The 27,390-nt window shown below is 37.9% G+C and overlaps 1 protein-coding gene across 3 annotated transcripts in view; it reads left to right on the forward strand.

Moving 5' to 3' along the window:
• Positions 1 to 27,390, forward strand: part of FAM135B (family with sequence similarity 135 member B) — a 561,064-nt gene that overhangs the window by 119,331 nt on the left and 414,343 nt on the right. Inside the window, exon 2 of one of the 3 annotated variants that reach the window (XM_016431905.2) lies at positions 26,851 to 26,903. The exons of the other annotated variants lie outside the window; for them this stretch is intronic. The gene's annotated coding sequence lies outside the window, so the exon portion shown is untranslated. The remainder of the gene's footprint in view (positions 1 to 26,850; positions 26,904 to 27,390) is intronic. 3 annotated transcript variants of the gene reach the window in all.

Genomic DNA, 27,390 nt, shown 5'->3' on the forward strand with positions numbered 1-27,390 from the left:
ATGTTTTCTATGGATCGCTTTCACATAGTCTGGGGGCCCAGATGTGAAGGTCAATAAGAAAGTAGCATGGAACCTTGGAGTTAAAAGTGTTCACTATAGGGGACAGCTCGGTGACTCAGTGGATGGAGAGCCAGGTCCAGAGATGGGAGATCTTGGCTTCAGAAACTTCCTGACTGTGTGACCCTGTGCAAGTCACTTGACCTCCGTTGCCAAACTCTTACTGCTCTTCTCCCTTGGAACCAATACACAGTATTGATTCTGAGATGGAAAGTAAGGGCTTTCTTTTATTTAAAAAAAGTATATACTATTCAAATGAACTGTATGACTTCAAGTATATTACATCATGTCTCTGAGCACTCATTTGCTTATCTGTAAAATGGGGAGAGTGATATTCATGTCACCAGCTAGGGAGTGTTGGTGTTAAAGAAAGCACTTTATGAACCTCAAAATTCTGTTTTGTTCTTTTATTTTGGGGGGACTAAAGGGCATGGGATTCATAAATGATACATGTTTTCTAAGGGATATATAAATATATATATAAGTATATATATACATATACACACTATATATATACATATACACAAACACGTTATTTGTACATATACATACTATAAATGTACTTCCCATACCTTATGCTGTATAATTAGAAAAATTTGGACTCCATCTCCCAGAATTCCTTTTTTGTCCAAAGAATCCTTTTTCTTTCATTCACATTTGCGTTTGTTACATGTGTGTATATAATTTTGTGGCTCCCCTGTCTCATTCTCTCTTTTTTCCCACATGTGAGGCTTGGTGAGTTTTCTCTGTTTCTCTAGCCTTTTATTTACTTTTTTTGCTTCAAAATATTATAAATAAATCTTATTAAATATGATACTTCAAGCATTGGATATTAATTTTAAAATCCACATGCATACATACTTACATATTACATCCCAAACACTTACATATATACGCATAGAGTAACATGTGTTCCTAAAAATCGCTTCACCATGTAAAATCACTCAGTAAAAACCACAAGGCTTCTGGGAAAACTGAGATTAGTTGCATTATGCTTAAAAACTTTGCCCATGACACATAAAATTAAAAGTTTAGCAATCAAATAAAATGGTAGCACAGTTTTTAATATATTAATCATTAAGAAATATATAGCGGTCAGCTGGGTAGCTCAGTGGATGGAGAGCCAGCCCTAGAGACGGGGGAGGTCCCAGGTTCAGATCTGAACTCAGCCACTTCCCAGCTGTGTGATCCTGGGCAAGTCACTTAACCCCCATTGCCTAGCCCTTACCACTCTTCCGCCTTGGAACCAATACACAGTATTGACTCCAAGACGAAAGGTGAGGGTTTAAAAAAATATATATATATTTTTATATAAATATATAAATTTTTAATATATTTATAAATATATAAAATTTATATATCCATATATAATTTATTATGTATATAATATATAAATTTATAATATATATATAAATATATATAATTTATATATAGAAATATATAAATTTTATATAAGAGATAAAAAATTATATATATATATACATACCATGATAAATAGTGGCACAGCTGTGGCTTTGGGGTTCTGCTCAGCCCGTTCCAAAAGTTCTCACGGTGCCCAGAATGCCCAGCTTGACAACAGATCCTCTGCCGGTTGCAACTCTAGGCCTTGAGGGCTTGGGACAGAGTCATGGTAAAAGGATGGGTTGTGGAGGATGTGGGGATGAATCAGGCCTCTTCTGTCTCCAGCAACTACTCTACCAGACAATATATAATCAAAACGGCCCTTTCCATTGAAAAAGACCTCGCCCCTGCTTTGGAGCGGGCACTGTGAGGGTTGCAGCTTGTACATTCTTGTGAAGATACAGAAGGATGGATAGTGGAAATCAGAAGGAAAGCTGTGGCACCAGAATTGCCTCCACGTGGCTCGTTGTCCTCTTGGTGTCTCCTCTGTACTGACGCAGACCATAAGTCCAACATGTGATGCTCTGCTAGACGTCTCCGTTTATCCGCAAGCTGCCTCTTTGCTTCCAAACTTGTCTGGATGCCGTGGATGACTATTCACTACATTCAGCATTTTAGTCATGTTCAGGTTATTGGAACTGTTTTTCATGACTCCTAAAACACTTAAAATTCCTGCCCAGCTAAGTTCAGCGGGATGATATTTTCTACACTCTTGCTCTTTATTGCAGACAAAATCACCCCGAAGGAAACACAAAATTTTCAATATGATCATATCATTCCTTAATATATCATTTGTGTTGAAAGAAGCTTACATTTTCAAAACAAGCAGTGTTGCAGGAACCCCCACACATACATCTCATAAACACATACACACATATGTAGTTATACATGCATATGTTTGTGCACACATATATACATGCATACACACAAACACACATCCCCCACTTTTCCATTGGGGAAATCTTCACATTTTAGGGGTAGCCTTCTTGCTAATGCTTCAAGGTTAGGGTTCGAGGTCTTTTGGTTACTCTTCACCTGTTTTGGGTGTGACTGCAGTACATGCGACAGCTTCTTGGAGCCATAGGTGAGAACTGGACAGAGCAGAGGTGCTAGCCCTCCTGGAACACCCCCTACACCCCAAAAAGTACCCTGGCAGGATGGGTGGATAAGAACAATTTGTTTCAGCAGCCATGAAGGAAGGGGGCTGAGGTGGGGGCTCAGAGTTTGCTCAGACATCAAAGACCCCAGGGTCATGTACTGCATGCCTGGCCATCGCCACTTCTGACGTTTTCCCTGCCTTTGGATTTTGATGACTCTGGAAGAGGGAGTGAGGCTAACAACTTCATGCAACTCTGCCTCACTTACATCCACGTCATGCACAAGTTAAGACATCACCCCATCATGTCATTGTTAGGAAAAAATGGAAGGAGGAACAACATATACATACATACATGCATATATACATACACACATACATGCATATATACATACACATGCATGCATGCATACATACATACATAACAGGTATATATACATTTTCCCTGTGTAAAAAAGACTTTCAGTGTTTTTTCACTGGCTACTGAGTAAAATAACAATTTCTTTGCCTATCTGTTAAGGTTTCCAACAAAGCTTTTCCAGCCTATCTTTTCATATATTATCCCACAGTACTCAGAATCATAGCATTTGAGATTTAGAAAGGACTCTATTGGCCACATAATTCAGTGTATAAAAAAAAAAGAACCTCCCAAATGACTTACTCAATAGGTGTTTTTAACCTCCTTTTTTTTTTTAAATCCTTACCTTCCGTCTTGGAATCAATACTATGTATTGGTTCCAAGGCAAAAGAGTGCTAGTAAATGGGGGTCAACTGACTTGCCCAGGGTCACACAGCTGGGAAGTGTCTAAGGCCAGATTTGAACCTAGGACCTCCCATCTCTGGGCCTGACTCTCAATCCACTGAGCCACCCAGCTTTCCCCCTTTTAGCCTCTTTTTGAAAACCTTCAAGGAAGGGAAGATATTATCACTTTAAGATACTAGACATTCCTGCCTCCAATATGTCTGATTTCCTCATTTCAAATCTGATAGAATGTAAGCTTCTTGAAGACAATGACTTTCTTTTATTTTCTCCTTATTTGTATCCACAATGCCTGTGAATAGTGTCAGGCACATAATATATTCAAATATGCTTGAATGTTTATGTTTTTTGTTCTGTCATCTATTGCCTCCAGACCTTTGTCTACAACATTACTCTTTCCTGGGATATGTTATTTCTGTACTATAACATTAAGATTTTTCTTCTCCTGCAAGGCATACATCATGTACCACTAATCTTTCCTTGTTCTAATCTTGCCTGGGTATGGTTTCTTCCTTTTCAGAATTCTCTTAGCAGTTTGCAGGAATCACTTCTATGCACTGCATTCTACTTTTTATTTGAGTTATTGGCATCATTATCTTGTCTTCTTTACATAGTAGGCTCTCAATAAATGTTTTCTAATTGAATGAATTAGCAAATGAATGTATGAATGTTAAACAATCTATCTGTATACTGAAAAGCTCTCACTATGACATAAATACTAGAATTTCCCCAAAGCAGAGGAATTAGCCAGTTATCATAATGAAGATAAAAAGAAAGAGAAGGGGGAAATCCAGGAGAAGGAGGGTCATGGGAGAACAGGAGAGTGGGAGTCTGACCTAATTTTTTTTTCCTGGTGGCAGGTGGCTGACGCATATTTTCTCCTCCTCTTCTTTCTCTCCTCCCACCTTCCTCTCTGAGGGGAGGGGGAAACCAGATGGGGAAATACTTGGTTGAAGCTTAAGGACAAACTCAAGGAGACTTAACATGCGTGGGATCAGGTTTATAGATTTCTAAAGAAGTCACAGAATCATAGAACATAGGATGTTAGAACTTGAAGAGAGCTGAGAATGTAGAAAATGAATTATTTTAGTATTCTCATTGTTTATAGAACACATATTGTCCCACATGTATTTGAGATGAGAAAACTGAGGCCACTGGAAGTTAAATGATTTGCCCAAGATCATTCAGCCCATAGGCTTCAGAGGCAGTATTTGAACTCAAGACTTCTGCCTCCAATGTCAGTATCTTTTCTAATGCACAATGAGTACAAGCCCTACATTTTGCAAAGGCTTTAACTAAAGCTTAGAATACCGAGGTGGGCTGCTTAGCTAGTTTATGGTAGAATTGGATTTGGAATTCGTGTTTCTTGGCATTCCATCTCCTAAATCTTGTGATTTTTTCCAATGTTCACTGTTACTTTTTTGAGATCTTATGTTGGACTGTTTCCTACAAACCATATTTGCTCATCTTGTGACCTGCAATGCCAGGGGTTTCTTTTGCTGATATTATCTGACACTTCATCTCAGACACTTTCTGCAGGTGATTCTGAAGGTGGCACACTACTACCCACTATTTAAAGCTCCAAGAGAATTTAGGGCCCCTTTTTCTATTCCTGGAAATAGTTAAAGAAAGAAAAGTTCATGAGGTAAGGTGGGGTGATGTAGGGAAAATGAGCTGGTATTTGGAGACTTGAAAACTTAAATTGAGTTTGAACCGAGCTGAATTTGAATCTGTATTTTCTATATCTGAATTCTCTCTGAAGTATCTGAGTTCCGTGTTCCTCTCTCTATATATCACCAACTAAATACACCAGAGAGCTTTCCTCCCTTCCCAATTTTTTAGTCCTGTTCAACCCATTCCTCCCCATCAAAAGCCATAACCCATATTTTAAAATCATCTGTCTTCCAAATACAAACCCTACTCACTGTGGTTATCTTGGGAAGATGTTGACACTTTGGTGTATTTTCCCTCAAGATTTCCTTCAGATGTTTGGAGTCATGTAGCCATAGTAAGCTTCTCTAAGCATTTCTTCAGGGCAGAATGAAGTAAGTTGTTCACAATTGCTAGCAAAAAGAGGCAGATGAGCTTTCCTTCTGCAGCACTATTTTCAACTGGGCAACATTTTCCCTTGAATCTCTGTTAATGCCTTAGAATAGAATGTTGGAATTGGAAGGGACTGGCAGGATCATATTCCAACCCCCTCATTTTGCTGAGGAGAAAACTGAAGCCCAGGGAGGGAAAATTCAGTGGGTAATGGTAGAGTAGGATCCATATCTCAGGTCTCCTAAGTCCTGCCTTGGTCATTGTAGTTTCTGCTATGCAAACAAAGTATAATGTACCATTCTGTAGCCCTGTGGTGTAATGGAGAGAACAAAGAGTTCTGGCCCAGATATTTGTTAGCTGTGAGTTCATGGGAAAGTACAAAACAAACCAGTAAGCATATATTAAATGCTTGCAGGTCACTGGGACTCTGCAAAGAAAATGCACAACATATATCATCATATATACAACAGTAACCACAAAATATATACAATAGATATTATCTAGTCCAAACCCCACATCTCACAGATGATGGATGAAGACTAGGAGAGTTATGTGACTTGTCCAAAGTAACTTCAGAGTCTTGCTTTGTGCTTGGGGACCAATAGCTAACCTGCTATACTAATTTGATTCATAGAATTTTAGAATTAGAAGGTATCTAGCCCAGCCTTCTGATTTGGCCAATCAATTTCCCAGTGGAATTAAAGATCTAGGGAACCTCAAGAGTCACTTGATCCTTTTTTTTTCCATTTCTTAGATGGGTTACTGAGTCCCATAGAGGAAAAAGGGATTTATTTGTTCATGGTTAGACTAAAAGCTCTGAGGCTTTGCCTCAATGCATGTTTTCTGTTTGAAAGTCCCTTATTCTTTCCATTGTGTGACCATATACTTGCTAATATCTCCAGCCGGGAAGAACTACTAAGCAGTCCATAAGTTATCTCAAATACGTGAAGTGACTCCTGAATGTCTCATCACAAATTATTAGCAACATCAGGCTTCCTAACCTGAAATCTAGTTCTTTTATTCCCCCAAACTAATGTAGAACTGGGCTGTCCATTATTCTGAATCACATCTTTAAAATTCCTTAAAATTAATTATGTAACCTCTGCTCGAGATTTATTTTTTTACTATCCAAAATTCCAGCAAATTGGGCTTTGAGGGAAACATACGATGCTACTTTCATCTCTCAGTACTAGGTAACAGCCTTAAGACTTGAGAACAATGCTGGTTCTGTTGATACATATGACTTTGGATAAAACCCATACAGTCTCTGGGCCTTAGTATTTTTAGCTGCAAAATAAGATTAGGGTATGTTTTCTGTTTCCCACAACTTGTGATGATTATATCTTCTTGAGTTTTATGGATTCACAGAACCTCAGAGTTAGAAGGGACTCAGACGTCATTGAGTTCAACCAAGACCTGAACAATCCACTCTACAATTTACCTGAGAAGTAATCAAGTCTTGGATTAAAAAAGGAAATGGCAAGCAGCCCATTCCATTTCTGGGAATCTTACTTAGGACATTTTTTCTTCTGTTATATCTAGCTGAAATCTGTCCCTCTATACCTGATTCTGCCCTGTGGTCTGTCAATCAATAAGAATCTTTTAAACTTTTACTATGTGCCAGACAGGGAGATCAGGGCTGAATGATACAAATATAAGTAAAAAGAAAGATGAATTCTGTTCTCAAGGAACTTACATTCTACTCTAGAAGATAACACCATAAAAGGAAAGTAAAGAGGAGGAAGAGGAGAGGTAGCCAGCATGAGGGCATGATGGAAAAATCTTTTCTTCTCCAAACTAAATATTCCTGGTTTCTTTAGTCCATCAAACTAAACATCCCATGGTCACAAGATGCTTCACCATATGCTATTTCTCTTCAGGATACTGTCCAGTCATCAATGTCCTTTCAGATATGTGACACCTAGAATTTAATGCAAATTTATTTTAGATGTGGCATAACTATATCAGGGTGGAGTGAGATTGTTACCTCTCTAATGCTGTATACTACTTGCCATGCAGCCTAAGATCACTTTGTTGTTGTTGATTTCTTCTCTGCCATATGACTTTGTTGAATTGCATTCAAAGCTTGAAGTTCACTAAAACCCTCAGATTCTTTTGAAGTAAACTGCTCTCTAGTCATGCCTCTCACATGATAAAACTATGAAGATATTTTTTCATCAGTGTAAACTTTACATCTATTCTAAATAAATTTCATTTTATCAATTTTGACCCAATATATTAGCTTAGGAAAATATTTTTGAATATTGATACAGTAAATAAACTGTTCCTCTATGTTATGTATTATCAAATGAATGGGCTGGCCTTCCATGTTGTATTATCCAGTGAATGAGCTGGTCCCCTAACTTGTGTGTCACCCAGTGAATGAGCTGGCCCCATAACTTGTGTGTCACCCAGTGAATGAGCTGGCCCCTAACTTGTATGTCACCCAGTGAATAAGCTGGTCCGCTAACTTGTGTGTCACCCAGGGAATGAGCTGGTCTCCTAAACTGTGTGTCACCCAGTGAATGAGCTGGCCCCCTAACTTGTGTGTCACCCAGTGAGTGAGCTGGCCCCCTAACTTTTGTGTCACCCAGTGAATGAGCTGCCCCCTAACTCGTGTGTCACCCAGTGAGTGAGCTGGACTCCTAACTTGTGTGTCACCCAGTGAATAAGCTGGTTTCCTAACTTGTGTGACTCCCAGTGAATGAGCTGGTCTCCTAACTTGTGTGTCACCCAGTGAATGAGCTGGCCCCGTACATTGGGTGTCATCCAGTGAATGAGCTGGCCCCTTAACTTGTGTGTCACCCAGTGAATGAGCTGGCTCCTAACTTGTATGTCACTCAGTGAATGAGCTGCCCACCTAACTTGTGTGTCACCCAGTGAATGAACTGGTCTCCTAACTTGTGTGTCACCCAGTGAATGAACTGGTCTCCTAACTTGTATGTCACCCAGTGAATGAACTGGTCTCCTAACTTGTATGTCACTCAGTGAATGAGCTGGTCTCCTAACTTGTGTGTCACCCAGTGAATGAGCTGGCCCCCTAAATTGGGTGTCATCCATTAAATGAGCTGGTCTCCTAACTTGTGTGACTCCCAGTGAATGAGCTGGCCCCCTAAATTGGGTGTCATCCATTAAATGAGCTGGTCTCCTAACTTGTGTGTCACCCAGTGAATGAGCTGGCCCCGTACATTGGGTGTCACCCAGTGAATAAGCTGGTCCCCCAACTTGTGTGTCACCCAGTGAATGAGCTGCCCCCATAACTTGTATGTCACCCAGTGAATGAGCTGGTCTCCTAACTTGTATGTCACTCAGTGAATGAGCTGCCCACCTAACTTGTGTGTCACCCAGTGAATGAACTGGTCTCCTAACTTGTGTGTCACCCAGTGAATGAACTGGTCTCCTAACTTGTATGTCACCCAGTGAATGAACTGGTCTCCTAACTTGTATGTCACTCAGTGAATGAACTGGTCTCCTAACTTGTATGTCACTCAGTGAATGAGCTGGTCTCCTAACTTGTGTGTCACCCAGTGAATGAGCTGCCCCCCTAACTTGTGTGTCACCCAGTGAATGAGCTGGACTCCTAACTTGTGTGTCACCCAGTGAATGAGCTGGCCCCCTAAGTTGGGTGTCATCCAGTGAATGAGCTGTTCTCCTAACTTGTGTGTCACCCAGTGAATGAACTGGTCTCCTAACTTGTATGTCACCCAGTGAATGAGCTGGACCACTAACTTGTATGTCACCCAGTGAATGAGCTGGACCACTAACTTGTATGTCACCCAGTGAATGAGCTGGTCCCCTAAGTTGGGTGTCATCCAGTGAATGAGCTGATCCCATAAGTTGGGTGTCATCCAGTGAATGAGCTGGCCCCCTAACTTGTGTGTCACCCAGTGAACGAGCTGGACTCCTAAAGTGTGCGTCACCCAGTGAATGAGCTGGCCCCCTAAGTTGGGTGTCATCCAGTGAATGAGCTGTTCTCCTAACTTGTGTGTCACCCAGTGAATGAACTGGTCTCCTAACTTGTATGTCACCCAGTGAATGAGCTGGACCACTAACTTGTATGTCACCCAGTGAATGAGCTGGACCACTAACTTGTATGTCACCCAGTGAATGAGCTGGTCCCCTAAGTTGGGTGTCATCCAGTGAATGAGCTGATCCCATAAGTTGGGTGTCATCCAGTGAATGAGCTGGCCCCCTAACTTGTGTGTCACCCAGTGAATGAGCTGGACTCCTAAAGTGTGCGTCACCCAGTGAATGAGCTGGCCCCCTAAGTTGGGTGTCATCCAGTGAATGAGCTGTTCTCCTAACTTGTGTGTCACCCAGTGAATGAACTGGTCTCCTAACTTGTATGTCACCCAGTGAATGAGCTGGACCACTAACTTGTATGTCACCCAGTGAATGAGCTGGACCACTAACTTGTATGTCACCCAGTGAATGAGCTGGTCCCCTAAGTTGGGTGTCATCCAGTGAATGAGCTGATCCCATAAGTTGGGTGTCATCCAGTGAATGAGCTGGCCCCCTAACTTGTGTGTCACCCAGTGAATGAGCTGGACTCCTAAAGTGTGCGTCACCCAGTGAATGAGCTGGCCCCCTAATTTGTATGTCACTCAGTGAATGAGCAGGTCTCCTAACATGTATGCCACTCAATGAATGAGCTGGCCCCCTAACTTGTGTGTTACCCAGTGAATGAGCTGGCCCCTAACTTGTATGTCACCCAGTGAATAAGCTGGTCCGCTAACTTGTGTGTCACCCAGGGAATGAGCTGGTCTCCTAACCTGTGTGTCACCCAGTGAATGAGCTGGCCCTCTAACTTGTGTGTCACCCAGTGAATGAGCTGGCCCCCTAACTTGTGTGTCACCCAGTGAATGAGCTGGCCCCTAACTTGTATGTCACTCAGTGAATGAGCTGGACTCCTAACTGGTGTGTCACCCAGTAAATGAGCTTGTCTCCTTACTCGTGTGTCACCCAGTGAATGAGCTGGCCCACTAACTTGTGTGTCACCCAGTGAATGAGCTGGTCCCCCAACTTGTGTGTCACCCAGTGAATGAGCTGCCCCCCTAACTCATGTGTCACCCAGTGAATGAGCTGGTCTCCTAACTCGTGTGTCACCCAGTGAATGAGCTGGTCTCCTAACTTGTGTGTCACCCAGTGAATGAGCTGGCCCCCTAACTCGTATGTCACCCAGTGAATGAGCTGGTCTCCTAACTTGTGTGTCACCCAGTGAATGAGCTGGTCTCCTAACTTGTGTGTCACCCAGTGAATGAGCTGGTCTTCTAACTTGTGTGTCACCCAGTGAATGAGCTGGTCTCCTAACTTGTGTGTCACCCAGTGAATGAGCTGGTCTCCTAACTTGTGTGTCACCCAGTGAATGAGCTGGTCTCCTAACTTGTGTGTCACCCAGTGAATGAGCTGGTCTTCTAACTTGTGTGTCACCCAGTGAATGAACTGGTCTCCTAACTTGTGTGTCACCCAGTGAATGAGCTGGTCTCCTAACTTGTGTGTCACCCAGTGAATGAGCTGGTCTCCTAACTTGTGTGTCACCCAGTGAATGAGCTGGTCTCCTAACTTGTGTGTCACCCAGTGAATGAGCTGGTCTCCTAACTTGTGTGTCACCCAGTGAATGAGCTGGTCTCCTAACTTGTGTGTCACCCAGTGAATGAGCTGGCCCCCTAACTTGTGTGTCACCCAGTGAATGAGCTGGTCTCCTAACTTGTGTGTCACCCAGTGAATGAGCTGCCCCTCTGTTTTGTAATCTAGTGAATGAGCTGGCCTGCCATGATTTGTGTCCTCAAGTGAATGAACTGGCTTTCCATCTTGTATGTCATCTAGTGAATGAGATCTAGCTCATACTTTTATTAGTTTTTAGACTCTGCTTCAGTTTCTTAAGATCTCTTTGTTTCAGTTTTGTCATTTATTAAATGGCTATAAAAATGACATCTATCTCAACAGGATTGTGGATCAAATATGGCAATATAAGAGATTTTAAAACAACAAATGCTAAATAAATATGAGTAGTTATTAATTAGTATTATTAATAGGTAGGCTGCTGAATCTAGAGTTGAGAAGATCCAGGATTAAGTCCTATGCCTCATAATAAGTAACTGTGTGATCCTAGATAAATCGCTGTGCTTCAGATTTCTCATCTATAAATTTAGAGGCTTGGACTAGATGTATTTTAAATTCTCTTTCAACTCTAAACTCATTATCCTATCATTATTCCTCTGTCTTTATTTTAAAGATGAGAAAACTATGACTCGTTGAACTGACACCAAATTCATATAGCTCATATACTGATTTCAGGACTGGGATTCAAATTCAGATCCTTTGATTCCAAAGTTCAGGATACATTGCTGTGTATCCCACTGACTTGTCCATACTGATTTCTGTTTTATGTATCAACTTTATTCTCTCAATCATCAAAACTTCTTGGTGTTCTCTCTCTCTTTCTCTCTCTCTCTCTCTCTCTCTTCTCTCTCTCTCTCTCTCTCTCTCTCTCTCTCTCTCTCTCTCTCTCTCTCTCTCTCTCTCTCTCTCTCTGTCCCAAAGTCAAGCAAATTGTGAAACCACATCTTGTCTTTCTTCCTAATACTTCTCATAAGGACATCATTCCTTTTATTTCCATTACCTTTGATCTATTCCAATCCTTATTACCTCACATTTGGATTATTGTAATAGTTTCCTCACCTTCATTTTCTCCCTTTCCAATCCATCTTTCAAATAGCTGAAAGAATGACTGGAAAGGAAAACCTTTATTAATAGGGGCCATTATTATACAAATACACCTTTGATCTTGTGTGGAAGATGAAATAGAAGAATTTTAGATTTGGAATAAAAAAACAAACAAACCTGGTTTCAAATCCTGCCTTTGCCATTTATAATCTCATGGCTTTGTTATTTCATTTATCAGCCTCACTTTTTCTAATATGTGAAATGAAAGGATTGGAACAACTCTAAAATCTCTGCTTGAGAGAGGGAGCCTTGAAGGATATGGGAGGTTTTGTTCTTTTCTAGAATAGAAGGCTTTAATGTGACATAAAAAGAGCACAGGGGGAGTGATAGAGGACACTGAAAGGAGAGGAGAAACTTCATTGACACCATCATTCTGTTAAGAGGTCATATCTGCTGAATAGGTTGGGTACCATTGCAGTTTACAGAGCACTAAAAAGTTCCTGAAATCTCTTTAAGCTGCTGATCCTTGTTTATTCTGAAACCTTGTACAGGGTCTTAGTAATGTGTCTTTAATCAGTTCCTTTTCTTCAGCAGAGCCAACCCTTCCTCTTCCACACCCTCAATGATAGATGCTTATAGGAACTGATTAATTAATAGGTGGCCTAACTCTGAAGCGAAGGCGATCCTGCAAACAGGCAAGAACAGATATTCCAGGTTGATTGGCTCTCCAAGGGTACCAAAGTATATACCCAGCCAAGAAATGGAGGTTAAAAATAGCATCTGTTCTCTCCATGACTTCACATTAAATCTGCTCAATTTACAAGTCAAAACAGCATTGCCCCCCTCTCCCTCCCACAGTTTCTGAGCTACAGACTCTGAGCTCAGCCTAAAAAAGGAAGTCTTCACCTACAGAGAAGGGTCATGGGCAGTCAGGGGTATTTGAAAATAAAGGCACTAATCAAAAAGTTGTTGAACATAAGAACAAAAAGTTATGATCTTGGAATCAAAAGGCCTGGTTTTGAGCCTTAGCTCTCTGTCACTTTGTGACTGAGAAAAAAAAATTTACTTGGCTGAGCCTCAGTTGTCTCACCTGTAAAATGGACATAATAATACATACATTATAATATTTTTAAAAGTGTTGTGAGAGTCTACAATGCAATAAGGAATATAGTTATAAAGTACATTGGAAAAGTAGAAAGCCTGTTAGTATTCTTCAAAGTATTCACTATATATGATTTTTTCTGTATTAATTAAAGTATGTCTGTGAATTCTAGCTGAGGAATTGACTGCATATTCCCAATGCAGTGCTAACCTTATAGCTCATCCAGGATTTCACCAGGGAACACTTTAGGTTTCCTGAGAGTGTAACGTTGATATCCACACTTACCTAATGGAGGGGGGGAGGTGAGGGGAGGCTGTAAGACATGTTTATTGTATAAGTGGAGATCTTTAAATATAATTAATGTAACTGCAGTCTTTAAATAAATAGCACTCAGTTTCTGATAGCATTTTATGTCTAGGGAGCTCGGTGCATTACACCCTGACTTACTTTCTCAGTGTTCCTAGTACCATGCTGAAAAGCTAGAGAAGGGACTGGTAGGAGATGGAGATAGAAATCAGATAATCTCAGGATGCACATGGTAGCCTTATGAGAAGACTGGAGATGCTTAGCATGGTTATAAACAGATTTCTACTTAGGAATTGGAATTAAATTGGCCTAATTGTGTTCTTGAAATCCCCTTTCTCTATCCATTTGCAATGGCTATCCCTCCTGCCTGGAATATTCTCTCCTTTCCTCCTTAAACCATGCCACTAAATCCAATCTCTTAGAAATCCTATCAAGATGGAATGGCTTTGAGTTTTGGTCTGGTAACAGACTGGAGTCCACACACTAGCCTAGCCACTTAGAGACAACCTTGTCACTAGTCACTTAGAAGCCTGGGCTTTAGGTTAAGAATAATGTTGTCCAAAGTAATTCTTGATACTGTGTATTAGAGTGGGGGAGTCATGTGGGGGTATAGGCAGTCACAGGAATATTCAGTGTCGGATAGTGATCTGAATGACAAGAAGGAGAATCTGTTCTAATGAAATCATAGATCTTTTGAATGCTTTAAGTATCTTTTTTTTTCTTTTTCACTCTCTCTCTCTCTTCTGTCTATAAAAATATGTTTATGTACTTCACCATCAAGATAAAATGTGTCTATAAGTATAAAACCTACTTGGCAAAGAAATGATTCATGTTCTGGGGGCTCTTGGAAAGATATTAATGGATTTTTCCCTGTTTATATTTTGCCTTCTAGAAGGTAAATACCATGATTTTCATTCAGCTAACAGCCTATTGATTACTTCATACAGTCACTTGGTATTTGGCTCCTTGGTATATATACCAGTGTGAAATCTTGTTTACACTTTTTTTCCCTCTCAGCTTAGTTTAATCAGAAAGGAACTAAAATGGATTCTATTCTATTTAGTTCAAGAATATTTATTCAATGATTGCTCTTTGATGAGCATTATATTAGTCCTGATTGATTTAGTACATACAATAGAAATGGTCCTTGTGTTTTTGGAGCTCGTAGCCTTTTACAAAATGGATTATGGATCTATATAGATCAGTCTTCTGTTCCTGTAACTCAGTGCTTTTTCATAAAGGGAACTTCCTTAATGATAGATTAGAAAGAAACATAGACCTCATTTTCTTTAGTTATAAAATATGGTTTTAAATTTCTTTTTATTTCTAAATTGGTTAATCATATCAAAGGCTATCATACTACAAAATAGAATATGATAAGTGTATAAGTGAAATATAAAGGGCTATGTGAAGTCTGAAAAAATAACATTTATGACTTGGGGGAGTCAAGGAGAACTTCAAGAAGAAAGTGGCGTTTGAGATGGGCCTGGGAGGACACTGAGGATTTCAATTATTGGAATCATCAAGGCAAAACAAAGAAGCATTCATGAGGTTAGAGAACTTCTTTGTTTAGGGGTAGGAGATTGTGGGACCATTTTTGAAAAATGATTATCAGGCAAGTTTGGCCTTGACATAGTCTAATTATGGCAGGGCCATAGAGACAGATGACTGCAAAGGTCAAAAAGAGGGTGGTTACAGATCATGAAGATGATATACTATTATATTGAAGTGTTTGCCAATATTTAGGGTCTAGACTTTTTTCTTGATTTGAATGAAAGGATAATCTACAGAATTACAGAACATTAGAACTAACAGAGAGTTTATGACATGAAATGTTAGAACATAGACTGTTAGAGCAAGAAGAGACCTTAGAACATAAAATATTAGGTTTATTAAAAAAAAACTTGTTAGAGCTGGAAGAGGATTTCTAATATCAAATATTAGAACATAAAGTACCTGGAAGAAAACTTAAAACATAGAATGTTAGAGAATAGAGTTTATAATACCATATTTTGGAGCTGGAAGAAAGCTTAGAACATAGATTGTGAGAGCTAGGAAATAATCTTATAGATTATTAGAATGCAGAATGTTAGAACAGAAAGGGACTAAAAGAGATGATTGATCATAGTAATAAAACTTATATAACATCTTAAGGTTGGTAGATGGTATATGATATCTCATTTGAACCTTGCAACAACTTTGGGATGTAGGTATTATTGTACACATTTTACAAATGAGGAAATTAAGGTGGATAGAAATTAAGTGACTTAGGATCAGAGACCTAGTAAGTGTCTGAAGCCAGATCTGAACACAGTTATTCCTCACTCCAAATCCAATGCTCTGCTCATTGTGGCATCTGCCTGTCTGGAAGACATTTCTTAGAGGTTTCTAGTACTTGTCCCCACTCCCATCCCCCCACCCCCCAGCATTTTATAGAGAAGAATATTTAAAGCCTAGAGAAGCTTGTTTGGAATGACATGGTTGATAAGAGGAAGAAGATCTCAACACCTACCTTCTGACTCTAAGCCATATATCCTTTATACTCTCCCACAAATACCCTGAGACTAGTTTGGGAGAACAAAAGTATCAATTAATTTTGTCCTCTGCAGAATATGGGAGAAGGGACAAAATAAGCTCAAAAGTCCTTTCTGGCTTAAACCCCTCTTATCCTACTGGATAAAATGTGATGAAGAACATTTGCAGTATTTAATACACACAATTAGTGAATAATCAATAATGTTATGTTAATAATAACAGTAATTACTTATACTTACAGTCAATTAAGTTCATTAGTTGAGGTCTTGAGAGATAGATTTCTTTTTTGCCATTCTAGTATCTTCAGCACATTGGATAGTTCCTGGAGCATACTAGGTACTGGATGAATGTTAATTGTCTGACCTTGCCCATACTATCTCATTTAATCCTTTAGGAAACATAAAGAAATATGGTCTCTGGGTATTAATATGTCCAATTAACAGGTGAGGAAACTGAGGTTTAGAGTGATTAGGAGAATGACTTAGTGTCTTATTTACTAGGGATCAGAGGCAAGATTCAAAACAAAACTTTCCTTGGTTTTAGATTGTCACATTTTCTATTAAAATACCAGGTAACGAAATAAACTGACAAGATTCTACTTTTCCCATCCCTTCTTACTTGTCTAATGGGCTATGCAACTTTAGAAAATCATTCAATCTCTCTCTTTACTTAGCTGTACATTATAAGTAGGTAGGAGATAAAACACTTGCCTTAATTAGCTCTTAGAGTTTTATGAAGAATCAGTTTCATTTAGTAAAAGTGCCAAGGGGACAGCAAGGTGTCTCAGTGGATAGAGAGCCAGGTCTGTAGACTGTAGGTTCTGGGTTTAAATTTGATACTCAGATACTTCCTAGTTGTGTGATACTGGGGAAGTCTTAACTCCAATTAACTCTAGCCCTTATTACTCTTCTTCATTGGAACAGATACTTAGTGTTGATTATAAGAAAGAAGTTAATGGTTTAGTTAAAAAGAAAAGTAAAATGGCCAGGAACAGTTCTAGGCTAGGGAGATAGAAAGACAAAAACAAAACATTTTTTGTCTCCAGAGGGACTAACATTGCACGATAGTTAAAAATGCTTTGGGCTCAGATAAGTAAATGGAACAGTAACTGGTTTAGTCAGGAAAGCTTTCCTGTGATAGTAGCTGGTATTCATATAGTACATGGAGATTTAGAAAGTACATTGCATTCTTAATCCCATTTAGTATTCTCTTTATTGCTATTATGCCCATTTTACAGATGAATAAACTAAGGCTAAAATATTTTTGTTATTAGCCTTAGGAGTCAAATCTCACTGCCTGAGGCAGGTCTTGCTAATTGTTCCAGATATGGAGTTCCTCCACTAAATAGCCTTCCTTCTCTGCTTTCAAGCATTCTAAAAAATTCTAAGAATTCTAAAAAAAAACATAGATGAGGAAGGGAACCTACCAGATATTGGAGAAAGCTTATTAAAAGGTAAATCAATAAACATATATTAAGCACTTACCATATACCAGGCACTATGCAAAACACTGGGAATACAAAGGAAGACAAAAGATAGTGCTTACCCTCTAGGAGTCCATAAGCTAATGAAGGAGAAAACATGTAAACAACTTATGTACAAACAAAATATATACAGGATTAATAGGGCAACACCAAGAGAAAAGCACTATAAATAAAGAGAAGCTGGAAAGGCTTTCTATAAAAGATGAGACTTTAGCTGAGATGGGAAGAAAGTTAAGGAATTCAGTAGATGGAGATGAGAAGGGAGAGTATTTCAGAAATGGGAGAACACCAGTGAAAATCACTGGAGTCAGGAGACAGAGTATCTTGTTTGAGACATATTTTAAGCCCTTGATTGAAGACTTTGTAGGGAGGGAGAAGAAGTATGATGTAAGAGGACAAGAAAGGCATAGAGGTAGAGATGCAATGCTATGAGTGAGGAATATCAAGTAAGCCAGACTGGTCAAAATGAAGAATGATTGAAGAGACATTATATGAAATCAGTCAGGAAAGATATCTTAGCGTCAGATTGTGAAGGGTTTTGATGCAAAACAAAATCTTTTGTATTTTATCTCCAATGAAATAAGGAACTATATACTTTGGCAATATTTTAATTTGCCATATGTGGACAGATTGCAGAGGGGGGAGTTAAAACTCATAGGCAGGGAGCCAATTAGGAGATTATTACAATAATATTTCAGTAGAAAGATTGCTGTTGTAAAGTGATTTCAGTTATGTCCTACTCTTCTTGAAGCCATTTGGGATCATCTTGGCAAAGATATTGGAGTGGTTTTCTATTTCCTTCTTCAACTCATTTCACAGATGAGGAAACTGAGGGAAACAGGATTGAGTGACTTGCCAAGGATCACACAGGTAGTAAATGTCTGAAACCAGATTTGAGCTCAGTTCTTCCTGATTCCAGGTCAGGTACTTTATTCACTGCACCCCTTAGCTGCCCAGTGGAAAGATGCTGGTGAACTATAGTGAGATTGACATGATTATTGGGAAGGGGTGGCATGCCAGAGAGATCCTAGAGAACAGGAATAATTTGACTTGAAAACTGATTAAATAGTGGGGAGGTGGGATAGTGAAGGAAAACTTGGAGGTTGCAAACCTAGATGCCTAGAGGGATAGTGGTTCCCTCAAAAGAAATAGGGAAATTAGGAGAGATGATTGCAAAGTGTTGGGTAAGGGCATGAACCCTCATAATGTAGGAATGGGACTCAGGAGAGAGATGATATGTACATTTCCCAGTCTACAGTCTACATTCTACATTAGTCATCTACAGAGAAAATGATAGAAATTATATGTACAGCAGAAGTGCTTTGGAAGTAAATGAATCTTTATAAGCATGAAGTCAGGTATCAAATGACTATTTTTTTCAACCTTTACCTTCTTTCTTAGAATCAATATCATATATTGGTTCTAAGGGAGAAGAGTGATAAGGGCTAGGCAATGGCAATTAAGTGACTTGCATAGGGTCACATGGCTATAAAGTATCTGAGGTCACCTTTGAATCCAGCACCTCTCATCTCTTGGCTTGGCCCTCCATCTAATGAGCCACCTAGCTGCTCCCAAGTGCTTCTGATTTAACCAATTGGGATTCATCCTTCAGCAACACAGATAGATCCTATTTTTACTCTATGACTTAACTAGTGTGTTTTAGAGAGTTGTCTGAAACTTAGAGAAATAATGATTTCCCCACAATCACACAGATATTAAGTGCCAGAGGTAGGATTCGAAATGTTGGCCTGATTCCAAATAGAAAATTCTATTTTGTGCTGTGTCCCAGGTATACCTAGTTAAAAATTTTAATAATGCTATTTATTATGATTATGATGGTGACATCAAAAGGATAAGAATAAAAGGAGAGAAGAAGAACTACTCATCCTTACCATGTGGATAATTTCATATGACTAAACTACTATTCTGAAAAAGGAATGCCCTTGAAATATTTATAGACATTAATGAATGCAAAGGCTTAAACTAGTTGCATTGCATTTCATAGATTTAGAACTGAACGGGACTTCTTCTCCCAGAATGGAATCTCTTTCACCATTCTCACAAACAACTGGCCTGATCATGCAAAACTGGAGGGGACTGATGTATCACAGAACCCTATATCTGGAATAGGCTTTAAAAATCATCCAGTCCAACTTCCTTGTTCAGTATAGAAATTCCTTCTAAAACTTATCTTAAAGGTCCCTGTTAGTCTCTGAGCTTCTTTAGGAATGAGGAATTTTCAAACTATGAGGTAAACTCGTGCTATTTTTGGACAGCTCTAATTATTGGGAAGATTTTTTTTTTCCTTCCAAAGAACCTAAGTCAGCCTCTCTGTCATTTCTGTACATTAGTCCTAATTCTGCCCTCTCAGGCCAAGCACAACAAATCGTATCCTTCTTCCATGAACAGCTTTGCAAACCATAAATGGCAGCTATTGTTTTCTCTTAAATTTCCTTTTCTCCAGGCCAGACATACCCAATTAATTCAACCTGTTCCTTTTGTATATGCCTCAGTATTCTAATTATAATGGTTGCTTTTTTTTTTTAGTTTGCTCCTCAGAGGCTTTATGGAATAAATTTCAGAAGTTTCCCAGTTTTTTCTAGGTAAAGATGAGGAAACTGAGGTCCTGGGAGGTGATGTGCTGAAAGGCACGTCTGCAAATCAGTAGCAGAGGGTAGGTCATCTGACTCGATATTTTCAGTGCTTATCCTACTAGATTAAAGTATATTTTTATGTGGTGTTCAGGACTGACCACAGTATTTCAGGTGTGGTAGGATGTAATGGGATCATCAATCCTGAATGATTCCTTTACCCTCGAAGGCCACTTTCTTAGAAAAACATGAAACCACAGACTTACAGCTTCCATCCACCAATGAAAGCAATCCTTCTTTGGCACATCAGTGATCTTATACTTTCATATCTTTCCTCCAAGACCCCAGCCATGTCTTAACACTACTATGCTCTGACATCCCAGTGCCCTAATCCATTTAATAGCCACTTTCTCCCTGGCTGACTATCATAACAATGGACTTTTGACAGCAGGCATTCTTCTAAACTTCTTGGCAATCTCACCCTCTGTCATAAGGATTTCTATCACCAAAGGCTGGATCTGTCATGCACACACCTGAGCCACAGGATACCGCCTATCATTATCTCAAGGGAACCTGGCTTGGGAGCTACCCTCCAAGAATAATGGCATTGATAAACCAAAGCCCAGCTGGATGACTGGCAGTTTGCTAGTCTAAACTGCATCGCCCCATTCTTCTAATTTGTAAGAATAGCTTTCTAGTTCAGAATGAATATTAGCATTAAACAAATTGCTAGAACTTCTCATTTAATTGGATCTAGAATGTTAACTACAGAGTGCTGGGGATGTAGTCAAGAAGATCTGAATTAAAAGTCAGCCTCAGTTACTTACTGGCTGTGTGACCCTAGGCAAGTCATTTAACCCCATTTGCCTCAGTTTCCTCATCTCCAAAATGAGCTGGAGAAAGAAATACAAGTGACTAGGTAAAACATGAGGTCTAGAATTAGAGTAGCAGCTGTTTGAGTAAAAAATAAGTAGATTTAAGAAGTGTTATTGAAGACACAGACAAGATTTGGCATGAATACTTAGTCCTTCAGTATCTCATCTAAAAAATGATAGGAATGAATTTAGACAATCCTTAAGGTCTATTATCTTTGACATTGTGTGACTTTATGAGAGTAGTAAATTTCCTCTGGGTATGATCACTTTATAAATCTTATAAATTGCAAGTTTATCAATATCTTTGCTGAACTGCGTGACCCCAAACTAGACAGAGTATTCCAGATGGGGTCTGAACTACAGAATACAATGAAGTGTTTAATCTTCCTTGTTCTGTATCCTGTACACTGTCACATACTTGAGTCATACTGAGCTGAAAACAAACCAGACCTCCCTTAAATTGTGCTTGCTTAATTTAATTTTTTAAACCTAAATGCAAGCATTTATATTCATCCTTGTTAATTATCATCTTTCTGTAGCAAGAGAAAGCCTTTCAAAATCATTTTGAAAGGTGATTCTCTGGTAGTTGAGTTTGTTTACTCTCTCAACCAGCTTTTTTAAAAAATATTTATTTTATTTTAATTACAAATTTCTACATAAATTTTCTGAAGTTGTATGATTCATGTTGTCTCCCTCTTTTCTTCCTTCCCTCTCAGAGTTGATAAGTAATTCAATATAGGTTATATATGTATTATCACTCAAAACAAATGTCTATATTATTCATTTTTGTAAGTGAATAATCTTATGAAACCAAAATCCCAAATCGTATACTGTGAATTTTAGATTTACTCCACCCTACTTAGCCAATAGAATTTTAGCATCCAAGAATGTATACACCCCCACTTAAGGATTAACTGTGGGGGAGGAGGGTCTATGACCTGTGTGTGCTAGCAAGTGACAAATCAGAACAACTCACTGATCCCTCTGGACTGTCTTAAGCCAAGTTTAAGCCACCATTGGTACACGTGAGACACAGGAAGTGATGTAAAGAACAGCTTTTATACTTTGCATCACTTCCTGTGAGAGAGTCCTTTTTGGGGACTTTGGTGGTGGAACTTGACTTGATGGAGTGTGAGTCCTCCGCTGACTCCCCTTTCCCTTGACCCGTTTGAAGGCACCAGCCTCCAAGGAGGCCCCTCATCTTGGAGGAGGCCTTGTGGCTGCAAGCCACGCTATATTTAATCTTCTGGGAAGACCCCTTGGCTGAGGCCTCTGAACTCCCCCTGGCTCAGGCCAGACTGGAGCAGATCTTTCCCTTTCTCTCTCTCCCTCATTCTTAATTTCTTCCTCCTATTGTAAATAAACCACCATAAAATTCCATTCTGACTTGAGTATTTTATTGGGATTTAGAATTTAAATCCCTGGTGACCACTAAACAATATATTCAGTCTCAACCCTAAAATTTACCCTTAACAATGCCCAAATAAACAAGTAATAAATCATATGTTTTCATCTGCATTTTATTCCAACAGTTCTTTCTCTGGAGGTGGATAGCATTCTTATTTTCATAAGTTCATCAGAATTGTCCTGGATCATTGTATCATTTTTAGTACAATCACATTTGATTGTTCCACAAGATTTAAGTTACTTTGTATAATGTTCTCTTCATTCTGCTTATTTCATTCTGTATCAGTTCACTTAGATCTTTCCACTTCTTTCTGAAATTAACCTGTTCACCATTCCTTAACATCATAACACAATAGTATTCCATCACAAGAATATATCAAAATTTGTTCAGTCATTCCCCAATTGAGGGGTATCCCTTTAGTTTCCAATTCTTTGCCACCACAAAAGGCACAACTATACATATTTTTGTATAAACAGGTCCTTTCCAATTGTTTTAATCTCTTTGACATACAGAGTATTGGCATGCCTGGATCAAAAGGGATGTATTCTTTTATAGTCCTTTGGCCTAATTTTAAATTGCTCTCCAGAATGGTTGGATCAATTCACAACTCAACCAGCAATGCATTAGTGTCCTAATTTTACCACTTCCTTCCTACATTTATAATTTTCCTTTACTGTCATATTGGCCAATCTGATAGATGTGAGGAGGTGCCTCAGAGTTGTTTTCATTTGCATTTCTCTAATCAAGAGGGATTTAGAATATTTTTTCATATGATTATTGACAACTTTGATTTCTTCATTTGAACACTGCCTATTCATATTCTTTGATCATTTATCAATTGGGGAATGACTTGGATTCTTAAAAATTTGACTTAGTTCTTTATATATTTGAAAAATTAGACCTTTATCAGAGAAATTTGTTATGTTTTCCCCCAGTTTGTTTCTTCCCTTCTAAACTTGATGGCATTGATTTTTGTACAAAAACTTTAAAATTTAATATAATCAAAGTTATTCATTTTACATCTTGTAATGTTCTATGTCTCTTGTTTGGTCATAAATTCTTCCCTTCTCCATAGATCTGATAGGTAAACTGTTTTATGTTTGCCTCCTTATAATATCACTCTTTATGTTTAAATCATATACCTATTTTGACCATATCTTGTTATAGGATATGAGATATTTATCTAAACCTAATTGTTGCCATACTGCTTTCTATTTTTCCCAGTGGCTTTTGTCAAATAGTGATTTCTTTTCCTAACAGCTGAGACCTTTGGGTTTATCAGATACTATATTACTGGGGTCATTTACCCCTAATATATTCCATTGCTCCAGCCTTCTTTTGCTTAGCCAGTACAGATTGTTTTGAGGATTACTACTTTATATTACAACTTAAGATCTGTTTCTGCTAGGCCTGCATTAGTTTTTTTTTTTTCAATTCTCTTGATATTCTTGATCTTTTGTTCTTCCAGATGAGTTTTGTTATTATTTTTTCTAGTTCTATAAAATTCTTTTTTCATAGTTTGATAAGTATGGCATTGAACAAGTAAATTAATTTTGGTAGGATTGTGATTTTTATTATAATACCTCATCCTACCCATGAGCAATTAATGTTTTTCCAATTAGCTAGATCTAATTTTAATTGTTTGGAAAGTGTTTTTATAGTTGTTTTCATTTAATTCCTGTGTTTGTCTTGGCAAATAGATTCCTAAATATTTTATATTGTCTAGGTTGATTTTAAATTGTTTCTCTTTCTAACTCTGCTGAGTTTTATTGGAAAAATCTAGAAATGTTGATGATTTATGTGGGTTTATTTTGTATCCTGCCACGTTGCTGAATTTGTTGATTATTTCAACTAGTTTTTAATTGATTTTCTAGGATTCTCTAAGTATTACATCATGTTATCCACAAAGAGTGATAGTTTAGGTTCTTTCTTGCCTACTTTAATTCCTTCAATTTCTTTTTCTTCTCTAATTGCTAAAGCTAGCATTTCTAGTACAATATTAAATAATAGAGGTGATAACGAACATCTTTGCTTCACTCTAGTTCTTATTAGGAAGGGTTCTAACTTATCCCCATTGCAGATGGTACTTGCCAATGGTTTTAAATAAATACTATTTATTATTTTTATGAAAGGCCCTTCTATTCCTATATTATCAAATGTTTTCAATAAGAATGGATATTATAATTTGTCAGAGGCTTTTTCTACATCTATTGAGATAATCATGTGATTTCTGTTAGTTCTATTAGTGACATAATCAATTATGCAGATGTTTTCCTAATATTAAACAAGCCTTGCCTTTCTGGGTCAGATCCCATCTGGTCATGATATATTGCTATAATCTCTTTACTAGTATTTTATTTAAGATTTTTGCATCAATGTTTATTAAAGAAGTTCATTTGTAGTTATCTTCCTTGTTTTTGGTTTTTCTGACTCAGGTATCGTCACCATATTTGTGTCATAAAAAGAATTAGTTAAGACTCCTCTGTTTATTTTGCCAAATAGTTTGTATAGTAGTACAGTTAGTTGTTCTTAAAAAAAAAAACCCTTACCTTCTGTCTTGGAATCAATATTGTGTTTTTGTTACAAGACAGAAGAGTGCTAAGGGCTTGGAAATGGTTATTAAGTGACTTGCCCAGGGTCACACAGCTAGGAAGTTCCTGAAAACAGAGTTAAACCCAGGACCTTACATCTCTAGGTGTGGCTCTCTATTCATTGTACCACCTTGCTGTCCCTAATTGTTCTTTAAATGTTAAAATTCACATGAGAACCCATCTGGACCTGGGGACTTTTTCTTGGGGAGTGCATGGATGACTTGTTCAACTTCTTTTTCTGAGATGGGATTATTTAAGTATTCTATTTCCTCTTTTGTTAATCTAGGCAACTTGTATTTTTGTAAATATCCATCCATTTCATCTAGATTATTAAATTTTTTGACATTATTGAGCAAAATAGCTTCGAATAATTGCCTTAATTTCCTCTTCATTAGTGATGAAATTACTCTTTTAATTTTTCATACTGGTAATTTGATTCTCTTCTTTCTTTTTTAAATCAAATTAACCAATGCTCTATTTATTTTATTTGTTTGTTCATGGAACCTGTTTTCAATTTTATTTATTGGTTCATTAGTTTATTTTTACTTTCAATTTTATTAATTTCTTTTTGGATTTTTAGGATTTTTAATTTAGTCTTTAACTAGGGATTTTTAATTTGTTCTTTTTCTAGTTTTTTTTTTTAATTTACATGCCCAGATCTGTTTTTTTTTTTAATATATTTTATTGATATAAGCATTCAGGGATATAAATTTTTCCTTGAGTAATGCTTTGGCTGTATCCCATAAATCTTGATATGTTGTCTCCTTGTCATTCTCTTTAATGAAATCAGTAACTGTTTCTATGATTCATTCTTTGACCCACCCTTTAGGAAGAATTAGATTATTTAATTTCCAATTAATTTTTAAGTTGCCTCTCCATGGATCTTGATTCATTATAATCTTTTTTGAATTCTGACCTAAAAAAGTTGCATTCATTATTTCTACTTTACTGCATTTGATTGTGATGTTTTTATGCCCTAGTACATTGTCAATTTTGTATATGTATCATGTGCTACTAAAAAGAAGATATATTCCTTTTTATTCCTAATCAGTTTTCTCCAAAGAGCTATTAAATCTAAGTTTTCTAAAATTTCATTCACTTCCTTTACTTCAATGTTATTTATTTTTTAAGTTAGATTTATCTACTTCTGATAGGGGAAGGTTGAGGTCTATTTCTTCCTTAATATCCTTCAGTTTATTCTTTAAAAATTTGGATTCTATATCATTCTGTACATACATGTTAAGTACTGATATTACTTCATTGTCTATACTAACTTTTATCAACATGCAATTACCTTCCTTACCTCTTTTAATCTGTGGTGTGGGGTGTTCTGTTTTTGCTGTATTCAGGATACCAGGATCCTCAAGTTGGCCTATGCCCAGTCTTGGATCCTGGCACAGTAGGTGGGGGAGGGAGTGGTCAGCCATCATTCCTCTTTGTGAAGTTTTGCTCCAGCTTTCCCCTTATTCCAGGAAAATCAACTCTCTCTCCCTACCTTTCAAGTTGTATTCAGTGGGAGAGCCATTATTCCATCTTGCTATTGATTTTTGACTTCTGACCTTTTCAGGTGCATTTTAAAGATTGATTTGGAAGGATTATCAGAGAGGTTTTAGCTTTTGCTGCTGCTAAGCTGCCATATTGGCTCTTCTTGTTCACTCAGCTTTTGAACCATAGTAAATTTATAATCACAGATAAGCAAATTTTGTTCTATAGTTTTATCTGTTCTCAAAAACATGTTCAACAGAGCAGAACCACTGACAGATCTGTATAACTAGCAGCACAACTTGGTATAATGATCCATTCATTGACTGCTCCTTATGGGGTCCAGTAATCTAAGGGGCACCTTTTCTTGTTTCCTGAGGTTAGAATCAGGAACTGTATAATGTGAAGAAAGGAAATGTTACAGGATACAAAAATTATTATTCATCTTCTATAGGTTGGAAATCTGTGATCCAGAGAAGGTCAAGAGATTTGCCAGTAATATCATAAGAAAGTGCAAATTGGAGCTGAAAAACCATTCTAGTTTTCCTGTCTGCTAGTTCTGGATACTTTCTATAATACTGAAATAAATCCTTGGGGTAATATGTAATAATTTTGTGGTGGTTGTTAAAGGATATGAACCTTTTAAAAGTTAATTTCTTCCATTTTATAGAATAACATCAGAATTGTTTTCTCTATTAATAAAGGAAGAATTTTTTCATAACTTGTCCCCACTATTCTTCTCAAAACAAATTTCTTACTGTCTTTCAATAGTGATGTCTGTAAAAGCCAGATCATTCTTTTCTATTTCCCACAAATGGACCATGTCATTCCCAGTTCCTAGTCCTTTTCATTCATTCCCTTTTGACCATTGTGAAGGTTTTTTCCTTGTCTCTTCCCTATTCTCCTTGTAAATATCTATCCAAGGGCAACTGTTCCTGAAGCCCCACTTATCAATTAATCAAACCCTGGATGGATCAAAGGATTTGGAATCGTA

This window comes from Monodelphis domestica, chromosome 3 (assembly GCF_027887165.1).
Source record: "Monodelphis domestica isolate mMonDom1 chromosome 3, mMonDom1.pri, whole genome shotgun sequence".
Lineage (NCBI taxonomy): Eukaryota > Metazoa > Chordata > Mammalia > Didelphimorphia > Didelphidae > Monodelphis > Monodelphis domestica.